General features: G+C 36.6%; 1 long non-coding RNA gene across 2 annotated transcripts in view; it reads left to right on the forward strand.

Moving 5' to 3' along the window:
* Positions 1-27,322, forward strand: part of LOC107521650 — a 131,428-nt gene that overhangs the window by 24,263 nt on the left and 79,843 nt on the right. The window contains exon 1 of one of the 2 annotated variants that reach the window (XR_001599618.2): positions 17,050-18,486. The exons of the other annotated variant lie outside the window; for it this stretch is intronic. This is a non-coding gene — a long non-coding RNA (uncharacterized LOC107521650). Of the gene's footprint in view, positions 1-17,049; positions 18,487-27,322 lie in introns of those variants that run through there. 2 annotated transcript variants of the gene reach the window in all.

Genomic DNA, 27,322 nt, shown 5'->3' on the forward strand with positions numbered 1-27,322 from the left:
CTGGAGGCGGGTCCGAATGGAGAAGATTGATTCATCATATGGGAATAAAGTTGCAGAAGAAACTTTAACTTTCTCATGATGATAGAACTATTAACCACCTGGAAATAATTTTTTTCTACCATGCTCATTTTGGAAAATAAATCTGAGGCGTGGGCTCTAAACAAATAACACAGCAGTTCTGGTGGTCTCCATCCTGGCTTGGGCCCTCACTGGCGTGACCTTGGGAGAGATTTTTAAAAATTTGTTGAGCTTCTGCTGGCCCCAATGCCTGTCCTCTTTCTAATTATCTTGCTTTACTTTCTCCTATTTTCAACACACCTTTCACATGTTTCAAGCTGATTTCTGCCTTGGTCCATAGACTTCTACCTTCGTACCTAGGTTAAGCTTTTAATTAATGAAAGAGATGTCCTTTCTATTTATAACATCTTCATGATGGCTCCAGGCCTTGGCAGGTTATGTGGTCCTCTTCATTGTCCCTCTTCTCTAGATTTTTATTACATTTTGAATCTGCAACATACCGCATGCAATCCTTACTCTCTTACGTATATTTTGGGCGTGCGTTTGTGAGTCTCACACTTGGTTGCAATTTTTTTGATAGTAGTGACCATGATATAATAGTGAACCGATAGGAAACACTCAAAGTGCACATGTTGGTTAAGTCACTGGATTGATACTTCTCAATTTTTTGGTATATTTTTTAGTTATTTATATTGACATTCTTACGGATTGTTTACTGAAATATGGTTTTAGAAGTTGGTGGGATGGGAAGTTGCCATATCCACCCGAGTTTTTATTTACTTATTTATTTATTGAGATCTTTCATAGCAAAAATCGAAATACTGGAAATAAGCCTAGTGAAGCATAAAATAAAATCTATTTATAGTGTGTTTCTTATAAAGTTTTCCCATATGATAGTTTAATAATTTTAGGTGAATAGACATGCTGCTGTGTTTTTCTCCCTAAGAAATTTTATATTTTTATTAGTAGATCTCCTGAGAATGATCTTAACAGAGGTTATTATATTTTAATGTTTATTCTTTATATAGTGAGCTTTGAGAATTATCACATATTAAAAGTAATTGCTATCACATTTCCTAAAATTATATTATTCCTATAAATACCTACGCTTAGTCATTTATATTAAAAAAAACAAATTTTGCCACTAAAATTTTTATCATTCTGTAGATGATCATGATCAATTCAGAAAATTGTTCACATCTGAGTTGCTAAAATAGATTTACGTGAATTTTTATTAATGAATATAGACATATCACACCCCAGTAAATATGGAACATCTCATTTGGAATTTTGGTAGGATAATACATATTTTTCTTTCAATATGTAGTTTCTAAAGACTATAAGATTTTTTTAAAAAGCAGCTAAATTAAAATAATTTTGCTTTTTCACGTGGTTTACTGAATTCTTAAGAAGCTTACTGGAACAACTGTGGCTTTAACAACAGATCAAATGAATTTATTTTCCTTCATATAACATTTTACTCTTCAAATTCTGCTTATATTGGTATATAATTGCTAACAAACTGCAGCTGCCAAAGATACACCTCTTCTTTTGTTGTGATACTTGAGTTTTAGGGGGAAAAACCCCAACCCTTTCACATGGTTCTTTACACTGTATGTTATCAGGCTTACATGGCACAGTAAATTATTATTTTTTCGAGAAGGTGGCTGCTGTGTTAATTACTTTAAAAATTAAATTTTGAATAATTAATGCATATATGTGACACATAATTCAAGTGATTCAAAAGAGATGGAAGGTAAAGCAAATTTTCTGTTTACTTTTGACTATCAGCAACCAAATTTTATTTCTGAGTAAACTGCAATTGGTTTATTATTTGTCCTTCCTAAGAGAATCTATGCTTACAGATATTTAAATATATACATATTTTATTTTTTACTCAAATCATGTACAGTACAGTTTTCCATCTTTTTTATATTAGACAATGTATATGGGGGATTGTTTAGTTTCAGAACCTATAGATTTGTACTTTCTAGGGGCTGTTTAATAATCTATTATATTATGTACCAAGCTGTTTTTAACCAATCCCTTACTGATAGATCGTCTTTAGTCTCTTTCTTAAACAATCTTTTGCTCATACTCAACAAATAGCTTTGTATCTACAATGTTGAGTTCACTCTGGAACATTTCTAAAGGTTAAGTTTATAGACAGAGGTGTTAGAGCAAAGGGACTGTGCCTTTTAAAATTTGGTAGACATCGACATACTGCCAGCGTAAAAGTCACACTAGTTTTGCACCAGCAAAGAGAATAAGGACTTATTCACCCCTACCCTCACCCAAAAAGTAGCAGACATTTTGATTTTTGGAATTCTGATTTAGTAAGGTAATAAGATAATAGATGATACAGTTTGATTTAGAATTTCTTTTATTATGAGTAGAGTTCAATATCTTTTAAAGATTTGAGCCATTTGTTATATTCTGACTTATTTTAAAAAAATTTTTATTTTATTTTTAGATAAATAAATAATTGTTTTTTAAATGGTGACATTCGTTAATGAAATCCAATAAGTTTCGGCTGACATACATATATATATATATGTATATATAATAATAGCTAATGACATAATGCCACAATATGTTTTCCTGTTTGTCTTTTGCCATAAAGAAATTATTTCTACTGTTTGAATATGTTAATTTTTTTCTATTTTGTCTCCTGGATTTTGTGTCATACTTATAAAGGCCCATTGTACCATAAAATTAAAGAAAAAAAATGTTTTCTTTTTGTGTTTGCTAATGGTTTATTGTTTCTTTTTCTTTTCTCCGTCTTTTTAATAGTGTTTTAAAATTTAGTTCTATCTGATATTTCTTTGGATATAAAAAATAAAATATAGGAATGAAGTAAGTTTTCCTGTTGTTACAGTATTCCTTATTGACTAATAAACTTATCCAGCAATCCATCTTTATCTTATGGAATGGAATGACATTTATATCATATTCTTAAAACCTTAGTGTATTTGCCCCTATTTCTGGGTTCTTTCTCCTGACCCATCACACTGTTTTAATTAACATAACTTTAAAATAGATTTCAATATCTGATTGGTTTAGTCATCATTTCTCTTGATTTTTTTCAGTATTTTCCTATGTAATTTTTCAAAAGAAACTCCTTTTTTATTTTAATTGCAATGACAGGTAAATATATTTACTTAGAGAAAATGGGCATCTTTGCAACATTGAATTTTCCTTTTTAATAATAGTATATATTTTCTCATTTATTAAGGCCTAAAGTTGTATCTCAGTCATATTTAAAATATGTCTTCATATAGAGTTTTTATATTTGGAGTAAGTTTATTTCTAGTTGATCTTTTTAATACTATTCTGAGTATGATTGTCTTCCTTCTAATATGTCTTCTAATTGGTTTTGACTATTTTTTGAATTAATTTTGAACACAGTCATCTTTATGAATTCTCACATTTTTTGCAATATAGTAGTTTTCTAGAGGATCCTCCTGGATTTTCCAGGTTTAGAAGCACCTAATTTTCAAAAACAAAAAATAAAACAAAAGCATTAATATTACCTCCTCCTTTTTAACATTCATACCTCTATTTCTTTCTCTTGTTTAATTGCATTGGTTAGTAGGTTGAGAGCAATGCTGAATAGTTACGCTGATTGTTAACAGCCAAGTCTTGTCCTTGATTTAATGGAAATTATTGCTTTTTAACTCTTCTAGAAAGCAATTAGTTTCATCTATGTTTTCATATTTATTTGCACATAATAGAGAAATCTGTTTTGATTTGTGGTTTTATTCTGCATTTTGATTACTTTCTCTTATCTTTATTAATTTACTATTTATATGCAAAGAGCCACCTACTAAAACTGAAAGTTCAAGTTTACTGGAGATAGGCAGCTGCTGGGTTTGGCTTTCATATTTATGATTTTATTTTTGGCATCCGGAGATTTGTCTTACTCTCTTACAACCTCAGCAACACATTTAAAAGTGTTTAAACTATTTTATCTAGCATTTCCAGGTGATTTATGCCCAGTGGCTTTCAGTCTTTTATATGCTGTTAACGGAAATTCTATACATCTTTTAAAGGTTACCGATATCAGCATTTTAGGAAGTGCTTTTCTTTAGCTATGCTCAGCCTTTTCTTACTCTATTTCTCTCTTCCATCTTTCATTTTGTAAATGTTGGCTTTTATTTATTTATTTTTTTGTAAATACAATTTGCTTGCTGAATTTATTGGATTTGAAACATAATTAGAGAAGCACAGAAAGCACAGTGCTTCATTGGTTGCGTATCGTGAATGAATCGAAATTGTATTTTGAAAGAATCCAGAAGAAATTGTCCGTGACCACACCCGGTTCTAAGATGCCGGCGTCTGATGAATGTGGATGCAGAATCTTGGCTGCTTGGAATGAACCTCCGTCTAGCAATCAGAACTTTCACAAAGTCTGAAAAATCCGTGGTCTCCCCCACCGGCGATTTTCAGTGAGATCGCATCCTTTGATCATGGATGCAACGTTGTGGAGGACACAGGCGCCTTGGCTGGGTGACCTCTCTCATCTCTCCTACATTGTTGGGGCACAGACAAGAGCTACAAAATGCTAGTCCCACCCTGAATTGTCATTGGATGGCATTGTAATAAACAGCTCTAATTTACCGAGTCTATCCTTACCAGCTCAGCAAGGCATTTAGGTCCAAATATAATTGGGACTCATTATTCATAAAACCGGGCTGCACACTCTGTTGCTCGTTTTGGTAAATATTTCTGAAGATAAGTGAGGATGCAGAGTAAAGCTAAAGCATTTCTTTTGAAGGCGTTTAAGTGCTGAGATCAGTTTTTATTTCTTCTGCCGTCTTATCTATTAAATAGAAAAGTGCACACAAAAATCTGGTGCGCAGTAGTGCGTGTATGATTTCAACGGTGATGCTTTCCATTTCTTCATAGGGCGCAGTTGAGTCTTGAGTCAGTGGTGGGTTGGGGCAGTGTTGTGGGTGGGGTGGGATGTGCTGAGAAATCACCGATGTAGCATGATTGATGAGAGTTTGTATCCCATGTAAAAGGGATGGAAGAGAGAAGAGGCTACGAACCTTCATGCAAACTATCCAGGGCGTGTTGCTTAGCATAACATGCTAAAAAGGCACTTGATGCTCTACAGCCTAAATTCTTACAGAATATGCGTTTTTACTCTACTAATAGTCATTTATTGTGTGTCTACTACATGCAGGGCATTTTATAATGCATTAGTTCTGAGCCATAATTGTTTTTAGAGTAAGAAAAATTATACACCCTGTTATAGATTAAAAAAAGGGATTTAGAGAGCTTAATAATTGCACATTTGCTGCTCTTAGAAGCGATGTTCAAAATATTTTAACAACCTGACATTCAGTCACTACCAGTGCCTGTGTACCACATCTAGCCCACTGGATATAGTGGAGCCAGGAATAAGAGCTTGCTCGCTGGTCACGCATTTTGGCTTGGTTTAAGAAAGTCCTCTGGAGTCTGTTCCAAATGCAACATAGTGCCTGACATGTAGTAGTTGCTCAGTAAATATTTCTTGATGAATAGGTACATGTCTTTCTATGCTTATCTCTCTGCTCCAGGAGCATTGATGAGTGTATTGTTCTTCCAATGTGAATGGCGTCCTCTCAGCCGAGGAAGCCTGTCTTTGACATTTAGCTTAACATGCCTCAGCCCCTGTCTCGCCTTCTTTGGGGAGTCCAGTGTCCTCCTACAGTCTTTATAAATACCTGCGGGCTCTCATCCATACCGTCAATATTGATATGCCTCCTCTTGATACTACAGTATTTTTAATTTATATTATTATTCACTACCACGTGCTATTATTTAATTTCTCATTGAAAAAAATCACTCAACTAAATGGTACAATCTTTGAGGGAATGCACAGTCTCTTTAATACCTTGACTCGCTAAGACAGTGTGCCCTGTTCATATTCATGATTATTTGACTAATGTTGGTCTCACCCTTTGGCCTCTGTGCTCTATGATGGCAAGAGTCTTGTCCATTTTTTGCTGAATATGAATCTCTAGGACTGAACACAAGAGATAATTCCCATAACAAATTCTCAGATTATTAATATTAATATTCAGTCTGCATTCTAAGGTATTAGAAAATGCACTGATTTTTTTTTTTGAAACGGACAGACTTTGGTTCTGCCCCTTAATAGCGACAGGACCTTATACAAGTTACTTAACCTTTCTGAACCCAGTTTGCTCATTTGTAGATGAAATAATAATAGTGCTACCCACACATGGCGGCTGTAATAATTTAGCTATTCAGGATGAGCTTACTACATGGTTTGCTTGAAATGGATACAGCATACAAATTAGCTGTTACTGAGAATCATTTTATGATCCAGAAAGTTCACTATATAAATGAAAGGTCATAGGTCACATCCTAGGAGGACTCTGTGAAGTTCCGTGCATACGACCTTCTGCCTTGCCATTCCCTACCCCAGCATTGCCCAGTGGGTAGACCAAAAAAATCGATGTTCAGGATTTTTATAGATGTTCTGTGTGAAAGGGGTTTTGTAGTAAAGAAAAAATTTGTGAGAGCCAAATTAAAAACAGTTAAGTTTTCTTTAAGCGGTACTTCTCATACCTTTTAATGTGCCACAAGTGTGGTATAACTTGCAGCATTTTCCACTCTTATTTGACCACTAAATCCTTTTCTCTTTGCTTGTATTCTGTAAGATTGATTAGTAAGTGCTTTTCAGGCTGTACTTGAAAAAAATCTAGAACGATTAGTTTCTAGCCTTGTGCCAAAATGCTATAATAGTAACCTCTTCCAGTGAACAAAATGCTTATCTTTAGAATATAGAAGGGGTTAGAATAAATTTATAGATAAGTGTGACAGATGTTCCTAAAATTTGTGCTTTGTGAGAACAATAGTCACTAAAATAATAAGCAACTCACCAACATGATGCTTAGATAATAAGGCAAATAAAAGCCAAATTTTAAATATTTACCTTAATCTTCCCCCAACCCTCAAGGCTCAAACCAGCACCTCCCACTAAGTGTGGAAGTTTTAATTGGTATGCTGGAGAGAAACCGAAAGCTTGTTTTCATTCTGAATGCATGCCTCTTAGAAATTTAAGCATAATAGGAGAAGAACCCTTCAGGTGGAACCAGATATGAATAAATCAGATTATAACATCCTTCACTGCATAGCCAAGAGATTTTATTTTTGACTCTTTATAGGGGTCGGAAAAAAACAAAACTCCTGTTTATTAGAAATTCTATGTTGCAGTTGAAGGCTGGTTTCAAAGTTTTGAGAGTCTTTTATGAATCTGAGAAATTGCTTCTCTTTTCACATTGTATCATGGCTGTGAATATACGTCGGAAGCATTAAATAAAACTTTGTAGATACTATTTTAAAGAAATGTCCTTTATTACTGCAATTTACTTTTTAATGATTTCCAAGAGCTGATACTGAAAAGTTGAGCTATTCTCAAAACGTTTTACTTGGATTCTCCATGTGATAGTCGGAGCTACTGGGAACAGAAATCCTAATAATATTTCACCCCCCTCCCCTTTTTTTTGTATTTTTCTTTTATTTTCTTAAGCAACAAAATTCTTGACTTTGCAATGAACTTTCCTCTCCTAAGGCAGAAACCATTAAATTTTCTCTTTTATGAAATAGGCTTTGAAAGGCAAGAGCTGAGAATCTCTTGTGACATTGTCCACACACATTTTTCAATTATATTTGTACCTTAGAAAGGCAATATTTTATCTCATAAGAAGGTCTATAGATGTTTTTTTCAGTTTCCACATTTTCTTATAAAGTAGGCAAAACAGAGAAAAATTATTTCTCAAGACCTAAGTTTTCTATCATAAAAATATTCATTGAGGGCGTATTATATGTCAAACTTTAAAATAATAACCTAATCATCACAACGATTCCTTTTTACAGATGAAAAAACAGAAGAGCCAGGATGTCACCCCAGCAACAGCTCTCAGAGCCTGGTTCCTATTTGTCTCCTTCCGATGCCTGTGCCAGGTGCTCTTGCAAAGTTTAAGGGAACTATAGGGGAGCATAAGCGATCCCTTCCAGTCCTTACTCTCACTTTCTCTTCAACCCTTTCCTTAACCTTCAAGCTCTGCCTGTGAAGTTCCATTATTTCTCTTGCAAATAAATACCTGAGTGGGTAAGATGCAGCATTGATGGGCAGAGAAGTGATGCCTGCCTGTATTCATCATGTTTGGAGCCCAGCTCAGCCACACGTGGACGCCTGGTTAGCGGTGTAACACAAATTAGCATCCGGCCTGGCCTCCCAAGGGAACTTTGCCAATGTAAAAGAAATAGAATAAAATGAAATAAAGTAAAATATGCACCATTAAGTATTTATTTAAGAAACTGAGTGAGTATACAGAGTTGGTAATAGGATGTAACATGAGGGTATTTCCTCCAGTTTTGGCCAGTAATGATGGGAATGGAAGAGGGCTGTGGCTGGGGCCGTTAGCTTGGCTCCCGAGCCTCTTGAGAATGAGAATTGCAGGGGAAGCGGGGTGTCAGTCGTGGCCATTTACTTTCCTGTGAGAGAGGCCCCAAAAGCCCGTTGACCTAGAGGGGCTGGATCTGGTGCTAGGGTGACAGTGAACCGGGAGGTAGCTCTGTTATCGTAATTGTGGCCTTTTTGTACCCTGTAGGCTGATAGTTTTGGGGAGATTTGGGTCACACAGCCAGATATTTATAAATCTGTTCATGAGAAATTTAAGATAAGAGGTTCTATACTCTCAATGTGCCAGTGCTGTTTACCGAGCCCTTTGCTCTAACAAGTAATTTTCCTTTACTTAGAATAAGAGGCTCTAACATGCTTCTGTTCATTTTCATACTCTTCTTTCTGTTTTCAACATATATCATATTTTCATTTTCTCATGTCTTATACTCTATTCTGGTTGTCTTTAAAAATCCTATGAAAGATTCACAATATTTGATACGAAGTGGGTCAGAGTCCGCATCTATCATATAAACCAGAATGAGGACTCAAAATATATAAAAAGTTCTGGTTTCTGAACAACGAATTTCTTCTTAGCTAAAATTCTCTAGTATTGAAACTCTTTACCAGGAGAGTGAATATTCTCTTTCTACCAGGAAATTAATTAACTGCCATAATTTTTGGAAACACATTTGATAGAGTCCCTGATGGGCATGTGAAAAAATAATTTCCTTTCACTCTTGAGCAAAACTTAACCTGGCTACAGTACATCAGGTGACTATTACATGGATTATTATAAACTTTATTTCTTAATCTGTCCATATCTACACAAAGACATAAATTATTCTGATTGTTGTTCACATTTGCTAGTAAATAAAGGAAATATGTATATTTTAAACGTACGTTCATGTTTTCAGGTTTGAATAAGAGAGAAAGAGAGTTAGTTATGCAAATAAATCTTGGTTTCCTGAACTGCCCTTGGGTGAATAGTTATGAATAATTTGTATTTTTTTTGTTTTACTAATCGAGTACACCTCCCCAATTGAAATATGGTTATGTCACTGACTTTCTCAGTTTTAAATTCTATGGCAGAGATGAGTTTTTTCAAACATCACTATTGTAGTCATTATTAAAAGATCAATATGAATCCTCGCTCCTCAACAAATACTGATCTCCTCCATCGGGTGGGTATCCTGCCTACTTCATAACCCTGTTGTGCTCAGCCTACCCCGAGGCTTAAAAATATATTTACATAATCTGGAAGGGTTTTCCGCAGTCCTATTTTGCCCACATCCTGTGAGGCCTTGTTCAAGATATCGACATACTTTGATAACTTCCTTCTTTGAATCCTTCCAAGTTTGTCCTCCTTACCCAATCAAAATCTTAATATGTTTTGTCTTATTCTCTAAGTGTCTATACCATGAACTTTTATACAAGTAATAATGGATATTCATTTTGTTCATGATTTATTTCATCATACATTATCTTTTTTTCTTTGATTACATTATAAGCTCTAGAGAGCAAGCTCCATAACTCAGTTTAATTATTTTGTATGCTTTCACACCTGGAGGAGGGCTAGCATCTGTGAGAGGCGGTTAATCATTTCTTAGCCATTGGTTTGGTTGCCATTTCATATTTTCCAAGAATAGCTTTTAATTAATCTGTGGGCAGGTTAATTCATAGACTAATTTTAGGTAATTTATTAAGCTTAAGAAGTTAAAAATGTCATTAGCAAGACATTTCTCTCAGTTAAATATTAAAGACCACATTTTAAAAGAGTTTTATTTCAAATATTGTTTATTCAGTTACTCACTGGGTACTTCCTGTGTGTAAGACATTATCCTTATGTGTCCAGACTGAGAACTATAAATTTTTAAATTATGCTCTAAATTTAGCCTAGGAGGTTGGTTAAGCTATAACATATATAGCCATTAGTACATAAATGTTGAAATTTTCTAAACATTTTTCATGATAAGTTTTTAAAAATTATAAAGTAATACATGTATAATATAGAAAACTTAGAAAACATGGAAAATCAGAACAAAACAAAACAAGACCAAACAAGAATCCCCCATAATCTCACTGGTTTTCTCATCACCAATATCACGGTGTATTTTGGTCCTTACAGGACTTTTTCTGCATCAGAAATGAATCTAGAACTTTCGTGAGGCCCAAATTTTTACATTTTGGGGGACCTTCTTTACGAAGAAAAAGTACAAAATTATAAATATAAAATTTAGTTCGAAAGGATATTTATATATCGAATGGTAAAGGAAATCATGAAAATTGCAGATTTTAAAAAGTCAAAAACTACCGTGTCACACAATCCAGAAAAATAAAAAGTTATTGTTTTTAGTATTTTAATGCTTGGCATTCCTCTCCTCTGCATTTCAGGTTGAGTACTCACTGGTTGCCTCTTTTAAGACAATGTTTTTGTAATACCATTTCTATAGAGAAGCTAGAAAGATAACTTAGTCTCTCTTACAATAGTTGATCAAAATTCATTTGTTATTTTTGATAATTTAGAAGGGTTTTTTTTTTTTTTTTTTTTTAAGCTTCACACTCTTTATCGATATTGCCTCATCTGTAACTTCCTCTGTTGCACACTGGAGGATGGTTGGGTGTTTCTGGCCAGGAGGCAAGCCCGGCTCTCACCCAGGCTGTCTAGTTTGGAGGATATGGAGGTATCCATGTGATTGATTGGGGTCAAAAGTGGTCTTCTGAGCTGGAAACTAGGCAGTGACCCATTCAGATCTTTCTCCTTGAGACAAAGATAGGATCTGAATATTGTAGAAGGTTCTCCGAGATGTGTTCTTGCTAGGCTTAGTGGATGTGGAGGTGGGTCTGGCAGTCTGCATGTTCTTGAACCCCCAGGTGGCCACTAGGGTGGAGAGGGTGACCTTCCAGTCTGGGGCAGTGGCTGAAGCATCTCCTTTCTTCTTGAAAGAGGACATGCCTGACCTTAGAATGGCTGATGAAGTGTGGTAGCTTTGTAGTCAACCCACTTGAGTGATCTGATTTTCTTTTCACTTAGCAATATATTGTGACTTTCTTCCATGCTAATAAATATTCTCAAGCACAGAACAAAATGTACCATCGTTTTCTTGGCAATCTTTTATTGCTAGACATGTAGGCTCATCCTAATTTTTTAAAATTGTAAACAATGTTGCATCAAAATTATTATGTACATGTCTGATGCATCTTTCAGAGCAATTTTTCCTTGGGATAAATTTTTTGAAGTGATGATTTTGGGTAAAAGGGTATACGTATATAGTTTAAGGCTTGACACATTGTCAAGCTATTCTATAGAAATATTGTCACATGTTAGTTTATGAAGGAGATAATAGTTTATGAGAGGAAAGGACTTTGAATTTCTTGAGTGAGAAGCACTATAAATTAAGACCATTGGCACCCCAAAGAGAGCCATGAAAGAACTACAGGCTGTTTCGAGAGAGACATACAAAGGCGCGCCTGCCTGACACATTTGTCAGAATAAGGCCACGTGGCAGCAGACCGCGTGAACAACTCTCCAGAAGCTTTTTCCTGACATCAAAAGCCTGTGAGCTGTCATTAAATTTTGCTGCTTAGGCAGTATGTGTGATGTATGAGCTGATACAGAAAGAAATTTAAGACCGAGTCTTGAAGGTTCGGGTGTCTTTTGGGAAGCTGAGAGAAGTCGGTGCAGTACGAGCTCAGGCCCCCTTCGCATTCACCGTGTCCGATCAGTGTCGATGTCTTTCGGTTTTGAAAAATGGCGAGAGCTAGTATTTTCCAGTTAGGTAGGACTGCATCACCGTGGTTTCATGCCAGTGAATTTGATGGTATGATTATTTTCTATCCTATCGTGTTTACTATAAAATATAAAGAAGCAAGGACATATAGCATGATAAACACTATAGAATACTGTTAGTGAAAGGTAACGATTAGGAAAAATACAGATTATGAAAAGTGAAGAATGAAAGGGCTGTTACATGTTGCCAAGAAATTAAACCAGTTGGTCTTTAATAATGATTAGAATTTCTCTGTGATGCACAGAAAAGATTTAATTTATACAAAATGTAATGATTGTGGTTATTTAAAATCTCACATCGAGCCCACAATTTTAAACGCGTTCAAGTCTTAGTGTCTAGGGAAGATAACGTTATAGCGTGATGTGTTATAAATAAGTCAAAGAAATTTAATCAAAAATTCCATTTCACGTTCCATGAAAACAAGAGATGACTTCTTTTGATAACTGGCTTCTATGTCTTTTTTAGAAAATGCAAAATGAAACACTACAAACATAAGGTACTAGCTTAGGGTAGATACTGCAACATTGACCTGGAAAAAAGAAAAGGAACATTGAAATGGCACATGCGCTGGCTTTATTTGGGGCCTTCCAGACTCGGGCTTACAAAAGGCGTAGTTATAACCAGACAAACGTGTCTCTGGCCAATTCCCTGGACAAGGCACACATGTCCCCCTCCAGCTGTAACGTGCTTGTGTTTGCTTTCTTGGCACCCAAATCACACGAAGAGGCCTAGCTATAATCGATTCTTGGAAGTACAAAAACTGGCTGAGTTTTTGTCCATGAGTGCTTCTTTTTCAGCCTCTCTAGAACAAGAAGCCATACTTGCAGGCAGCACGAGTCGGTTTTGAGTTAATATATTAGCCAATCAGGCGCAGGTGAGTTAACTTCTTTTCACAGCACATGTATCGTCTCATGGGTTGGAGGTTGATGTATATATAACGTGCTGAATCCATCCATCAATCTAATTCAATCATATTTTTTGGGTACCTACCAGATGCTTCAAGATCTACACAGAAAAGTATATAAACTACTCTGATTATAAAATGAGAAGAAAAGTTCACAAATAACTATAATGTAGAAATCTATGATTTAATAGAAGAAACAGGATGTACTCTGAAAAATTCAAAAGAAGGAGAGATTACACATTTTGTGGGACAGCTTTGGAAGACATTGTGTTGGACCTGGCATTTGAGATGTGCCTTAACGGACAGATAGAATTTCGACAGGGGAAGATGGAATGATGTCAGAGAAGGGAACAGAATGAGCAGAAGTTCAGTACCATGAGATCATGGCATGTGTTTGGAAAACAAGAAGTCATAAAGTTCTATAGAAATGCAGAGAAGCAGTGAGTATAATGCCAGAAAACTGATCCACGATGAGAGGATATCACCTAATTTAGTAGGTGAATGGTAGAGGTGGGGGTAGAGGTGAGGAGTGATGGGAGACGGTTATTGAGATTTTGAGCAGTGAAAAGTCATGATCAGAATCTAGACTTAGAGTGCTCTGTTTTGAATGTCTTGGATTGCTTAGAATAGAGAGAGCCCGAAGGTGGGAGACAAGAATGGAGGCTGTAAACCTTAATCCGGTAGACTCGCCAGAAGGTGAGTGGCAGTATATATCCATTCAGGATCCTGATTGCGGGCAATAGAAACATCTCATTAACCTAGGCTAAAAGGCAGTGTACCACAGCTGGAGAAACAAGCATAGCAAACAGAGGATGGAAGGGAGCTGGAATCATTGCCCAGATGAGCCCACATGCACGGCCTGGTTAGAGTCCTGCTCCCGGCTCTTGGTGGTGGACACACCATTGGCCTATCGATGATCTTGCCGTTGTGTACACTTTCTAACATGTTTCTACATCTGTGTATCACTTCTTTAAGTTTCACAGGCCCAAGTAGGAGAATCTGACTGGCTGAGTTTTTTGTCCCCGGGTGCTAGGGCTGGAAGAGAGAGGTGCCTCTATTTTGGCTTCCAGAATGGGAGGTGGGGTCCTGCTCCTCCCCAATTCTACCCATACCGAAGAAGGGGATTTAGTCGCTGCGAGGCCAGAAAAAGAAAAAGTCATTGTTCACTGGATCCTACTTCTCTGGCTGCTTGAGAGACACATCCTTTCCCTCCACTTACACTGAAAAAGAAAAATAAGTGACATTGCTCACACAACCAAAAAGCCATTCACGCCCTCCTCAGAAAGCAATCTAAAGTCTTGTCATATTTTGCATGTTTCGGTATCTCTGAGAAATGCCCATTTTTTCTTCCAGGTGCCTTTTCATGCCATCTTGATATTCTGTCATCACTGAACTAACTTTGTACGTTGACCATCACCAATAAAACCAAGTGGCAGAGAGTGACTTCTGGCATTATCGCTATATCGGGGTATAATAGAAGCACTTGCCAGATGAAGAGATGCATTCCAGGGGCCAGGCCTTATGGCTTTGCTCCTGCGAGGCGATAACTTCCAAAGCAAGTCCTCTTTTATGCCATGTGATTCAGCTTCTTAGAATCCACTTCTGTTTACAAAGCCTTTGTGTCTTCTGCACTGGCCAAACCAAAAGAGTTAAATGAGGATGTGTCGGGTCACCACTCCTGTGTCTTTCAAATCTCTGATGATGACCGTTAATCACTACAATAGAAATGAGCTCTTGGTTCTTTAAGTTTGGATTTACTGTTTTGGTGAGGAGGAGGAGGAACAGATTCCTACTCCTTTTCTTCCCTCCTATCCCTATTGCCGTGGGCCAGGTAGGGAGCCTTCCAGTTTGTGAGGATATCTGTTTCAGCTCTTGGCTCAGAAACCAGGGGGGGAAAAACCTCAAAATGTGTTAAAAGGTTTACTCAGGTTACCATGTCTGGACTCTAGTTACCGGGTCTGAACTCCACGTGTGGTTCGATTGTCACATCAGACTTCTGTTTATTAGGTTTAGAACATTTTTCATTAATAAAAAAATCAAGTGCCATCTCAGTGAGCTGCCCATATACCCTGTCCTTAGAATACTGTGGTCGCTGCCAAGGAAGCAGACCGTTTCGATTGCTTGCCTTGATGCCCAGCAGGAAAACTGCCCTACTGTGCTGCTGGATCCTTTTGAAGGATCCTGCAGCTCCAGGATCCTTCAAATCCAACTCAAGTCAGAAATCCCATTTCAGTAACGCGCATCTTGCAAGTGGGCTCCCTAACTTATGCAGATCAGTGACCAAAGAGCTTTTCATAGATGTTGGCACTGTCCTCAAATGACTCAGTGAAGGGAGTGCCTCCTGGATCACTTTGGGGCACATAGTCTGAGAGTGAGTGGGCTTGGGTCACATGATAAATGCATTTCAGCCATCCTGCCTTCCAGGGTCTTCACTACATCACACCAAGGAATTCCTGGCATTTCAGCTTTGCTTAGTGTGGTCCAGAACTGAGTCAGGACTTCTGTGAACCAGCTGAGCACACTCTTAGAACCACTCCCGGCTATTGAGCAAGGAAGTCAGACCTAGAGCCTCTGCTAAGTGTGCTTGTGTTGTTAAATTTAGCCCCAGTATAAAGCTACGTTCTTTTCTTCTCTGGCCTAATACCTCAAAATACATTCTTGTACATATTCCGTAAAGTTTGGCCAACATAAGGCGGTAATGTTCTGAGCTGCTTTTGGTATATGGTTCTTTATTTTGTGGTCTGATTTTTTTTTTTTTTGTCAGCTCCTTGGGGCATGTTTGGATCTGGCTGTAGTTATAGGACTGGTGACAATAAGATGTCTGTGTGCGCTCGCTGTGTGCACTCACATGCACGTGCACATGTGTGTGTCTGCCTGTACCCACATGTGTGCTGGCAATGGAGTATGAGGAGAATTAGCTTTATTTTTATAGGTAACTCTCTAAGACAGGGAAGATACCTTAAAATTTTATTTCACATAGGAATATCCAACCAATTTGAATCTGCAGAGAGATACACAAACTGTAAAGACATAACGTAATGACCATTCGGAAAACGTTGCCAAACTGTTGAAGTCTAATTTTCCAAAGGATTGATGATCATAATTTCTCTTTTCCAGACTAAGGTAGATTTCCCCACATCAAAGCAGTTAGATTTGGCTGGGTTGGAATTATTCTCTTATTTTCTAAATCACAATCAAGCCCCAAGGAATTCCACTGAGACCTTGCCTTGAATCTTATAGTCCTTGCAGTCAAAGATTCCCCTTTGCTCTCTATAACCTCGGTTTTTTTCTGCTTTTTTTTTTCTTGGATCTGATCTTCTTCCCAAATAGATCAGATGAACTTGTTTATCATAGATAATAACATATTAGACTTAAACAAGAACTTGAGTTTTTTATATCCTCTTAAGTTTATAAGCATATAATGGCAAATTTGAATCAGTAAGTAATTTAATGGATTTGTTTAAAGGTAGAAACAGAAGCCCTTATATACCTTTTATAATACGAAATTAATCAACTGAATTTTAAGAGCATGCAATAAATCTGACATTCCTTCAGTAACAAATAATTAAAACATTCAGACATGAATTGCATCCTATCCAAATTTTACCAAAAAGAGTTTCTTTTGCCTGAATATAATTTGTACTCACTGGCCTGGGGATCTGTGGAAATTTGCAGCAGAGCCAAGTTCTTTTGATGCCTGTTGAGATTCTCATGATGCCAAGTCGCTCCTCACACCCCTGACCTTGGTCTGATACTGCTTGGGAGAATGTTATTTACTTAAGAAAGAACAAAGTAGGCACTAGAGTTTAAGTTTTTATATAGTATTTCTTTGTTTTTTGCAAAGATGTTATTAAAACAAGTATAAAACATAGCAAAAGGAAATAAAACTCTAATTTCCCCTCTAATTTTAACTCCCTGCCAGAGCAGCCATTTTCATTCTCTCTTCTTTTCCCTTCGTTTCTGAATCAGTCAGGATATGCTTAGGGCCCTTGGGCAGCTCGTCTTTCTCAGGCATCGAGTAAACTTCCTAGCTGTTTGAGTCCAATCCATTTCATGTGTCTATATACCCATAGCATAGCTCCTTTCTAGACTTCTAGACTTCTGTACCCATCCTTCCCCCGTCTGTCACTTTGAGCCCTTTGGTCTCATTGAAAGGCTTTCCTGGACACCACGCCCATAGCTGACCATTGCTCTAATCCATTCGGAGGTTTTGGCAATGGGTATGACCCCTTCGACTTGATCCTTGCTTCGAGGCTGGGTTTCGATTAGCTTTGGGACTCAAAGCATTTCTAACATTTACATTTTACTGTTAGGGGCTGAGAAGCAACTCTCTGCAACTCTCTGAATTCTGGACTCTTATTACCTTTCTTGCTTGCAAACTGGGCCAATTAGTTTCTGAGCTCATCTCCCTCTTGTAAACCTTACCAAATGCAACAACAGCGTGAGTACACAGTAGTAAGACTTTGTTTTCTTGCTACTTCCCTTAGAGCTACAGGTTCAGTAGGTGTGTGATATGCTTCCCAAGGTACCACAGGTTACAGCTTTTGACAAGTTTTTGCCACTGTATAACAGTGATTGCCACCTTTCCAACCTCCATTAACAGTTATTTTGCATTCTACCTACCAATTGACCACTAAGCCAATATCATATAGTTTAGATTTTTATTATGGTAGCACTCCGCTAGTAGGTACTAATTTTTATATCTATTTGAACAGGATCAGTTCTGCTGCAGTAACAAAGAATTCTTAACATGGGGGAAGTTTGTTTTTTGTTCATGATATCCGAAGAGGGTAGGCTCATCATAGTGACTCAGGGCCTCAGACTAATGGCGAAGCCACCTGATCACATCCTTCAGTGGCTGCTGAGGTGGGAGAAAGGGGTTGTGTAGGATCATGGGATGAAGTGACACACAGTCATTCTGCACATGTTTCACTGGTTGTGATAAATCACATGATCATGCCTGACTTCAAAGTGCAACCATACTGCTCTGGGTTGAACTATAACTCCTCCCAAAGGTCGTGCAAGTTCTAATCCCCAGTACCTGTAAATGTGACCTTATTTGGAAATAAGAAGATCTTGGCAAAGACAATCAAGTTAAAATGAGGTCATTAAAGTGAGCCCTAATCCAGTGTGACTGGTGTCCTCGTTAAAAGGTAAAATTTGGACAGAGATGAACGCGCATAGAGGAAAGACAATGTGAAAACATGAGAACATTACCTACAAGCCCAGGTATGTCTGAGGTTAGCAGAAGCTGGGAGAGAGGCCTGGAACAAACTCTCCACCACAGCTGTCAGGAGGAACCAACCTGGCTGACACACTGGTTTTGGACTTCTAGCTTCTGGAACTGTTGGACGGTATGTTTCTGTTGTCTTAAGCCATTCAATTTGTAGTATGGTAGCCCACAAATACACCAATTACGTATCCAAAAGGAGGAGAAAGCTGGAATATTTGTCAACAGTGTTAACGGCCATCACAATGTCTTTATTTATGTAAACTATGCATAATATACATTTTGCTAGTTTTACTCCAATTTTGTAGAAAAATTTGTGTTCCATTTTCTTCACTTAACATTACTGAACACATCTTTGTGTTTTTATACGACATCATGTTTTCATTATTAAGTTGAAGCATTATACTTTATAATATAGTATGAAGTCTTTAATTTTCAATTTTCATGCTGTGCGCAAGTACCAGGAATTGTAAAATCAAAAATCTAAAAAGGCTTTAAAATTCTCAGTTAATGCCAATTTCCTATAAATCAGTAAGTATGAGGTACCAAGAGTATAAACACATTATACAGTGTTGTAATAAATGTACCTAATGTTAAGTCTTAGAAAGCCAGAGATTATTGCCAGAATATATGATTGAGTTTATTATTATATCAATAACATGTTTCCATCTTTTCTGTTACTAGGCTTTCTCAGAGCTGAAAAATATATGTGCTATATAATAAAGATTCTTTCTCTAAATATTCCAAGGAAAATTTCAATTTTATCCCTTAATTCAGAGATACATAAAGCAAGTCCTGGTTTTCTAGGGAATAGTCAATAAAAAAAAACCAAAACAAATTAAATTTGTTCTTATTCTCAATACCTGGTATTGCTTAAGAAGAAAATCCTTTGATCTTCGACTCCTACTCAGATACATATCCTTGTAAGGAAAGTTGTATTACATGCTGGAACACTTTCTTCTTTCTCACTCCAGCATTAAATTATGTATGACTCCCTGGTGCATATAAATATTTCCTTCTAGTTGGAATCTCACTTGCAGATAGTAGAAAGTCATAAATATAAGTAAAAAAAAAAAAGTGACAGGCTCAGGATACTCAAGGTATATTAATGGCACACATATAGGAAAAATGCATGAGATTTTTTTCTTAGAATGATGACACCATTTTTATTTCTTATCTATAGCTAACCCTGAGAAAAGTGAACAAAATGACAGAATAAAATGAAATATTTTCTTCGGGTTACATTTCATGGTTTCAGGGTTGAATTAAATAAATTCTTATTTACTGCTTTGAAATTCGGATAGCATGCTGAGACTACATCAGTACCAAGCCCAATTTAATGAACTAAAAAAACCCCCAATATCAGTATAGTATGTGGAAAATAAGATTCTCAACTCTTGTTCTTGTAATGTGTATATAATTATTATTATATTATATTTCACGAAGCTACTGTAAGATACAGAAAAGTTAGGGTTTTGATTATCTGAGGATATCTTAGGAACTGCCATGTAAAATCAGTTTCAAAATTTGAGGCTTTTCATCAGCATCAACCAACATCTTTGTCACCACTACCATCACGACACAGTCGTTATTTACTGAGCAATTATTACGTGCCGGGCACTGCACCAAATACTTTACATAGAAAGTCATGATATTTGAAGCAGGCTAGGAAGACTAAAGGGAATTTGGGTTTAGTGGAAAACAAATTATTACACTTTTCCCTATGTTATATAACTATTATAGACAAAGTAATAACAAAGCATGAGGGAAAATATTACACTTTTACTTTTTAAAAAACTTACAAATAAAATCTTATCACAGTTTAAATAAGAGACATCAACTCACTTCCATGACCATGAATTTTTGGCATCAAGTTTTAGGTTCAAAACAATGAAACACAATTTTTGACTGGACTCTTTAATGACAATTGCTTCACATTCTTGATAGCTATCATACACTTTTTACAAAGAGGTGAAAAAATTTGATTGCATTTTAATAATCGTGTACAACAGCTGAATTCTATTGAATAAATCTTAGGATTCCTTTTATCATGTTGAAATAGTCAAAGGTAAGATTCCATGTGAACGTGGATAGGTTTTGAATCCAATTTTTCAGATCAGATATTTCAGAATAACGATTAAGCTTTGCTTTCTCCTGGACGGACATCTACAGGGTGTCCCATCCCCTTGCCCCGTTCCTGTTAACAGTGCAGTTGGATGCTTCGAGCAGAAGATCTTACCTTTTAAAGAGGCCACTGGGTATTGTGTTGAGGATACACTGTACAGATGCAAAAGGAGAAGCAGAAGACTGAATATAGTTTTTAAATAAGGTTAGAAAGAGAGAGAGAGAGAGAGAGAGAGAGAGAGAGAGAGAGAGAGAGAGAGAGAGAGAGAGAGAGAGATCAAAGACAGAAGATTTTGGATTAGAGAATTGAAGTTATTCGTGCAAGTTCAGAGAACATAAACTTGGATTTGAACTCAAGACTCCGAGGCCTGAGTCCCTGACTCACATATTTGCTCATCGGATAAAACTATATGCCCCAGGGCTCCTATTAGGGTCCTTTACTATTTACTGATATTTAATATTTAAAAAGTGCACAATTTTAAAATGCTGTTCAAAGTCTTGGTTAATTTTTTAAACCATGAGATTTACTCTATGTCATATATTGTTTGTACTTCCCTAGATATAACTAGGTAAAAGAGGCCATCCTGCCTTACACCTATCATGAGTTCCCAGAAGGCAGCTATTGTCCAGAATAGCACTGAGTGAGTGTTCATTCCTGATTACTGATTCCAGTATGTGCCAAGTGTTGCGCTAAATGGTGGATAGTGTACTACCAATTTGGTGAGGGGAGAGGGGTGAAGAACACCCTATAAATAAAAAATGGGTTGCTGCGTATCCTGTCATTACAGAAGATGATGCCATCAACTCTGTCGAGGGTACCATGAAAGGCGTCCCGAGGCGGTGACATTTGAGCTGGGTTTTGAAGTGCAAAGAGGAGTTCGACAGACAAAATTTGTAAATACACGTGCATCATGATAATCTGAGCTGTAGGCATGTGGTGGAATCTGATATAGTGGAAAGAACGCTGGGCAGAAAGTCAAGCAACACATGCTCCTGTCCCGATTTGGACACTGTAACTTCTGCATAAGTCAGTGAACATCTTGAAGACTGTTTTGTGAAAGTAGTTTGAAAAAGAAAAAAGTATTCGACAAGTATAAGGAGATTATTCTCTCCTAGCAATTAGTATTTCTACCCTTAGTTTTTTCACTCAAAATTTTATACCTATGTCCATTTGAAATTCATTTTCTTCCATGCTTCTCTCTGTTTCCAGTGCTACCTGTCATTAAAAGTCATCTCTTTACTTTAACTGAAGCATTTCAAAGTTGATTCTTACTCAAGACCACATGCTCACTGAGGAATAACTTTTAAAAATTAAATTTTAAAATTGAATACATACTTGAGCTTCTGGTATAGGTGCAATTTTGAGTTGTGTACTCTGAGTACATACCGATCAATGCATTCTGCCCATTTCCTTGGGAATTTCTCATAGAAAAGAAGAGACTTGCATACAGAAATTACTCTGACACAGGCCAACAGGGATCAAGTTAGGGGACCTGTGATCTAGTAGTGGAGAGACTGATGTACTTACTAACGACTAACTTTCATATTAGTCAAACTTTAAATGGAAATTAGTGCCCAGTGCCAATAAAATGTAGCAGAAACAAGGCTTATCGAGTGTCATTCTATACCTCACTTTCCTTTTCATGGTTTCCTTTGATCCTCAGAAAACTTGAGATGTAGGAAGGTATCATTTTAGTTTCTGCATGAGAACTTCAAACTCAGGAAAGTTAACTCACCTCTCCAGAGTTTACAGGTTGGGTGGGAGAACTGGACTTGGTTTCCAGGCAGTAATTTTTGTGTGGCACCAACTGGCTAGACACAGATTTTGGTGGCCGGAGGTGTGAAAGAATGGGACCGAGAGACAAGTTCTTGCTATGGCTCCTTTTTTTTTTTTTTTTTTAAATGAGTAATAGGATAATGCATGAATTTTTTATTATTATTATTTTAAAATTAACCTTTTTTATTAGACAGAAATAAGATAAACTGATCAAAGAAAACTTAGAAACAACAAAAGAGTAAAGAAAAATATTCACTTATATTTCCACCTCTAACAAATACTATTTTGATATATTTTCTCCTAGTCTTTCTGCTATACCAGGCTTAGATCTGCATGGCTCCTTTTTCAAGAATTCTTGGTTGATTGATTTTCGGTATTGGGGATATGGGGGCGAAACTACCTACATTACCAGTTTCATGGATTAACCAACAGGTGGCACCAGGTCCCAGTGCAAACTTTTCTCCCTAAAACGTTAGCATAGACCACTGGCCTTCCCTGAAGCTTTATCAGTTAAATTAGGCAGATTAAAAGAGGGCTCATAACCCTGCCTCCTGAGATGGCCAAGGCCTACTTATTTACACACTTTAAATCAGTGAGCAGGGAATATAAAACAGGCAGGAAGACGTGGAAGGGAGGAGGGCTTGGGAACATACTGACTCTAGAATGCCCACCGCGCCATCGAGAGCTGAGGACTTTGGACAAGCAGCAGAATTCCTCTCAACTCCAGCTCCTCACCCCTCAAGCAAAGTGACCAGCACTTAACCTTTCACCATGGTTTAAGTGAAGATTAGTCATAATGTATGTACAGTGGCTGACACGTACTAGCTCTACCTCTCTAAAAGAGAGGTAAGGAAACCATGAATATAACTTCATGTAACTCCCATTTGTTTTCAGAATAATTTAGGATAATACCCCCCCCCCCCCCCAACACACACACTCCTCAGAGTCTGTATTGTTAATCACATCTGTAAAGTTCCTTTCACCACGTAAGGTAGCATATTCACAGGTTTTAGGGATTGGGAGCATTTTTTGCCCTGTGCTTGACTGGGCTACGACAAACATACATCCTTCAGACTCTATCTCAGTTTTCACGTTCCCCTGCAGCTGTCCTCAGATATTCTTGGCGATCCTGATCCTTTCTTCCTTTGACTTCCTGTAGCACTTACTGGTTCTACCGCGTTTCGTCACATGATCTTATACCGCTCTTGATGGCCCCTGCCGATCTGTGCATTTTGTATTTCTGTCATTTCCTCAGTGAAATTGAATTCCTGAGGCAATTCATGCATCTTTTGTATTCCTCACAGCCTTCACTCAGTGCAGGGTACACACACAAGCTACGCAATAGATATTTAAAATATTACGTAGTCAGCTCCAGACGGTGTTCAGATTTCATCCATATCCTTTTCCTGTTCCAGGACCCTCTCCAGCACCTCCCTTACACTTAGTCCATCTCTTTAGAATCCTCCCGTCTGTGACAGTTCCACATGATTTCTACATCTTCAATGACCTTGACGCCTTTGATGAGTAACAGTCAGTTATTTTGCAGGATTTCTCAATTTGGGTTTGTCTGATATTCTATCATGGTTATATTGAGGTCATGCATTTTTGATAAAAATAGCACGGGTGACATTGTGTTTTTCTCGGTACATCATATCAGGGAGTAGATATGTTTTATTACTGGTAATGTTAATTTCGATCACTTGGTTAAGGTGGTATCCACCGGGTTTCTACTGTAAAGTTATTTTTGGATTCGAAGGTAAATATAGTGGGGGAGATACTTTGAGAATATAATGATATTTTCTTTTTTCCTCAAACTTTTGTCCACTAATAATAATAGCATCCATCAGTGGATTTTATCTGTAACAGTTATTACTGTGGTGTTGACCTAATGGTGATTTTCTAGTTTTGTCTTTAATTTTACATTTATTAATTGGAATTCCTATGTAAAGAAAAGATGTTCCATAGCCCCAATTTATTTATTTATTTATTCGGATATTTATATCCTTAGAGAGTCATGGATATTTATTTTATTCTATGGCTTTATAATTCAACACTGTCATTTTTTCCTTAAATTGTGCCAGCTTTGGCCATTGAAAGTTCCTTCCAGTTGGCATTTGTGTCCCCTGACATGCCTCATCCTTTTCTGTGCACTTTCTTATTTTCCAGCATCACAAGATGTTCTAGGCTTATCTTATCTTTTCTTTGCACCAGTCCTGGTATCGGTCACTTCTCCAAGGAGAATGGTGTTTAGATGACAGACATCTGGGTGTTTAGATGGCAGATATCTGGGTGTTTAGATGACAGACATCTGGGTGTTTAGATGGCAGACATCTGGGTGTTTAGATGACATATCTGGGTGTTTAGATGACAGATATCTGGGTGTGGCACTGCTGCCACAATGCCATTGCTCTCTCGCAGTGGGTAGGACACCTACCAACCCTCACACACGTGCGATGATTTATTTCTGTAATCATCTGTCTGTATACATAGCTTTCATGAGCTCTTCATGGTTTTTGTAGTTTATATGTTCCTGTTCTTTTTTTCTGGTCTCCAATTGGTTCATTGGTGTCATTGATTTTTCCCGAGGTCATTGTAAAGGAAATCATTCCTTTGCCTATGATACGAGATTCAAATATGTTTTGCCTTGATTTTTCATTTGTGTTTAGATGTTGCTCATGGTGAAATTTGCCATGCAGAATTTAAAATTTGTTTATTATGAACTTTATCAATAGTTTCCTTCACCATTTAAAAACATTTGTGAATATTTAAAACTAGGAATAGTAACAAAATAAATACTTTTTTTCCCCCTTTCTGCGAGAACAGAAAGGAGGGAGTATCACTATTTCTCTGAAACTTTACCTTAAATAATTCTTATGTAGAACTGTATCAGAGTGGATTTGAAGTGCCGTATATCCAGTTTTCACAGAAGAATTTTCTGATTTGTCTCAATTTACAGACCTACTAGTGTTTTCTATATTCCTTTGAAACTGTGGACAAGTTTTTTTTTTTTTTTTTAAAGGCCTTTTATTAGCTCCACACTCAAACTGACTGAGCTACCTGGCCACTTTTAAGAGCCTCTTCAAGACTTTGCATCCTCCTTGACTGCTCAGGAAAACACTATTTATCCTTCAAAACTCAGTTCAAATCTCACATCTTCTCTGGGTCCTTAATATATCTTTCTGGACCAGTTTTTCTGAAAAAAATAAAGAAAGAAAGCAAAACTAACGGTGCACAACAGTCACTTGATGATGCTACGCATGAGAAAATGGGAAGGTTTTGATATAACTATTCCATTATTGAAAACAGCTATACTCTTCTTTGCCCAAGTTCATAGACAAGGGTAATTCAAAGAAAAAGAGAATATGGTACATTTAGCTTTCATTTCTTGACAAACTTCAATGAATTAGAAAAGGATATTCTGTAGAACATGTTATAACATTTCTAACACTTTTTCCAAGTGTTACTTGTAACACTTTTTCAAAAATTCTAGTATGATAATGCTACTAGATTAGGGAGGGTAAGAATTGTCTTCTTATAAATAAACTTTATTCCTGAATGCTACAAAACCAGAGCTTGTCATTTCCTCTTTTCTTACTAGCATAAGTTAAAAAAATCTGGCAAGGCTATTCAATTAATTGAACGTGTGCTCTCTTGTATGACTCAAGTAATCTCTTTCACGTTGACAGCATGGTTTATTGTTAGGAACAAAGTATGGCCTTAAAAATAAGTGAGCTGGTGTGCTCATTATTGTCAATAAGAGTGGATTAACATCAGCTAACTAAAGCTGAAATTGTAGTCTTGGTTAGAAATGTCTCCAAATTTAAATGTAATGCATCTCTACAACTACCTCTCAAAAATGTAGCAAAATAAAAAAAGGAAAAAAATAAACATTTTGCATTGGAGCTTATTAATTAGGTGATTTTGGTACATTGTCTTTTAAAATATTTAAAGCCATACATTGAACAGTATTTACTATTTATTTGTTAGAAACCTTCAAACTCTTCTGAATATCACGTGCATTTACTAATGAAGGTGAAGGGACTCTCTGACTTAGGGATCAAGAAAGAATCAGTCAAAACTGCCAATTTATTATATTTTCCTTTAAAATTATTTGGCTGCCATGTAAGATTTTGTTTTCTTTTCCATCGTAGCATTTGGAATATTACTGTTAAATGACATAGACTTATGAAATTGTGACTAATTGTCCAAGTGCTTAAGCAGATTTAATGCTTCAAAAAGAAAAATCTTAGTCCCAGAAACACTATCCCAGTGTTTCTTTTACACGGAAGGCACCTAACTTTAAAAAAAATTTGCTGTGAAAACTTTCAAAATTTGAAATTGAGTTATAATTTACATGAGGCAACTTGTCATGGACTTTTGGATTGTTTCCAGATTTTTGCTGTAATAAATAAGTTTGCTATGAACATTGCTGTTTGTATCTTTTTGTGGATATATGTTTTCAGTTCTTTTGTATAAACATGTAGCATGTATTTGCTGGCCATGGGGGAGATATTTGTTTATAGAAACTGCCAAACGGTTCACCAAAGGGGTGTATCATGTTACATCCTCACCAGCAGTCTACGAGAATTCCTTTTGCTCCACATTATCGTCCGCATTTGGTATTGTCGGTTTTTGATATTAACTGTTCTAATAAATATGAAATGACATCTCATTTTGATTTTATTTTCAATTTCCCTTTGAATAATAATGAGCTTCTTTTTTATATCCGATTGGTCACTTGTATATCTTTCTTAGTGAAGTGTTCTGATATTTTTTTCATTAAAAAAATCAGGTTATCAGTTTTTTTTTTTTTTAACTGTTGACTTGTAGGAGTTTTTTATATATCCTGAATGGCGGATTTTTAAAAACAGGTGGTTGTTAAGCAAATATTTTTTCCTTAGTCTCTGTTTCGCCTATTTTATAAGTGGTAGTTTTTAATGAGCAGAAGTTTTTAATTTTGATGTATCTAATCTATCAATTTTTTTCCTATGGTTAGGGCTTCAGGGGCCTAAGAAATCTTCACTAACCTTAGAGCTTATTGCTCTAGTTTTCAAATTTA

Source organism: Rousettus aegyptiacus, unplaced genomic scaffold (assembly GCF_014176215.1).
Source record: "Rousettus aegyptiacus isolate mRouAeg1 unplaced genomic scaffold, mRouAeg1.p scaffold_m13_p_17, whole genome shotgun sequence".
Classification (NCBI taxonomy): Eukaryota; Metazoa; Chordata; class Mammalia; order Chiroptera; family Pteropodidae; genus Rousettus; species Rousettus aegyptiacus.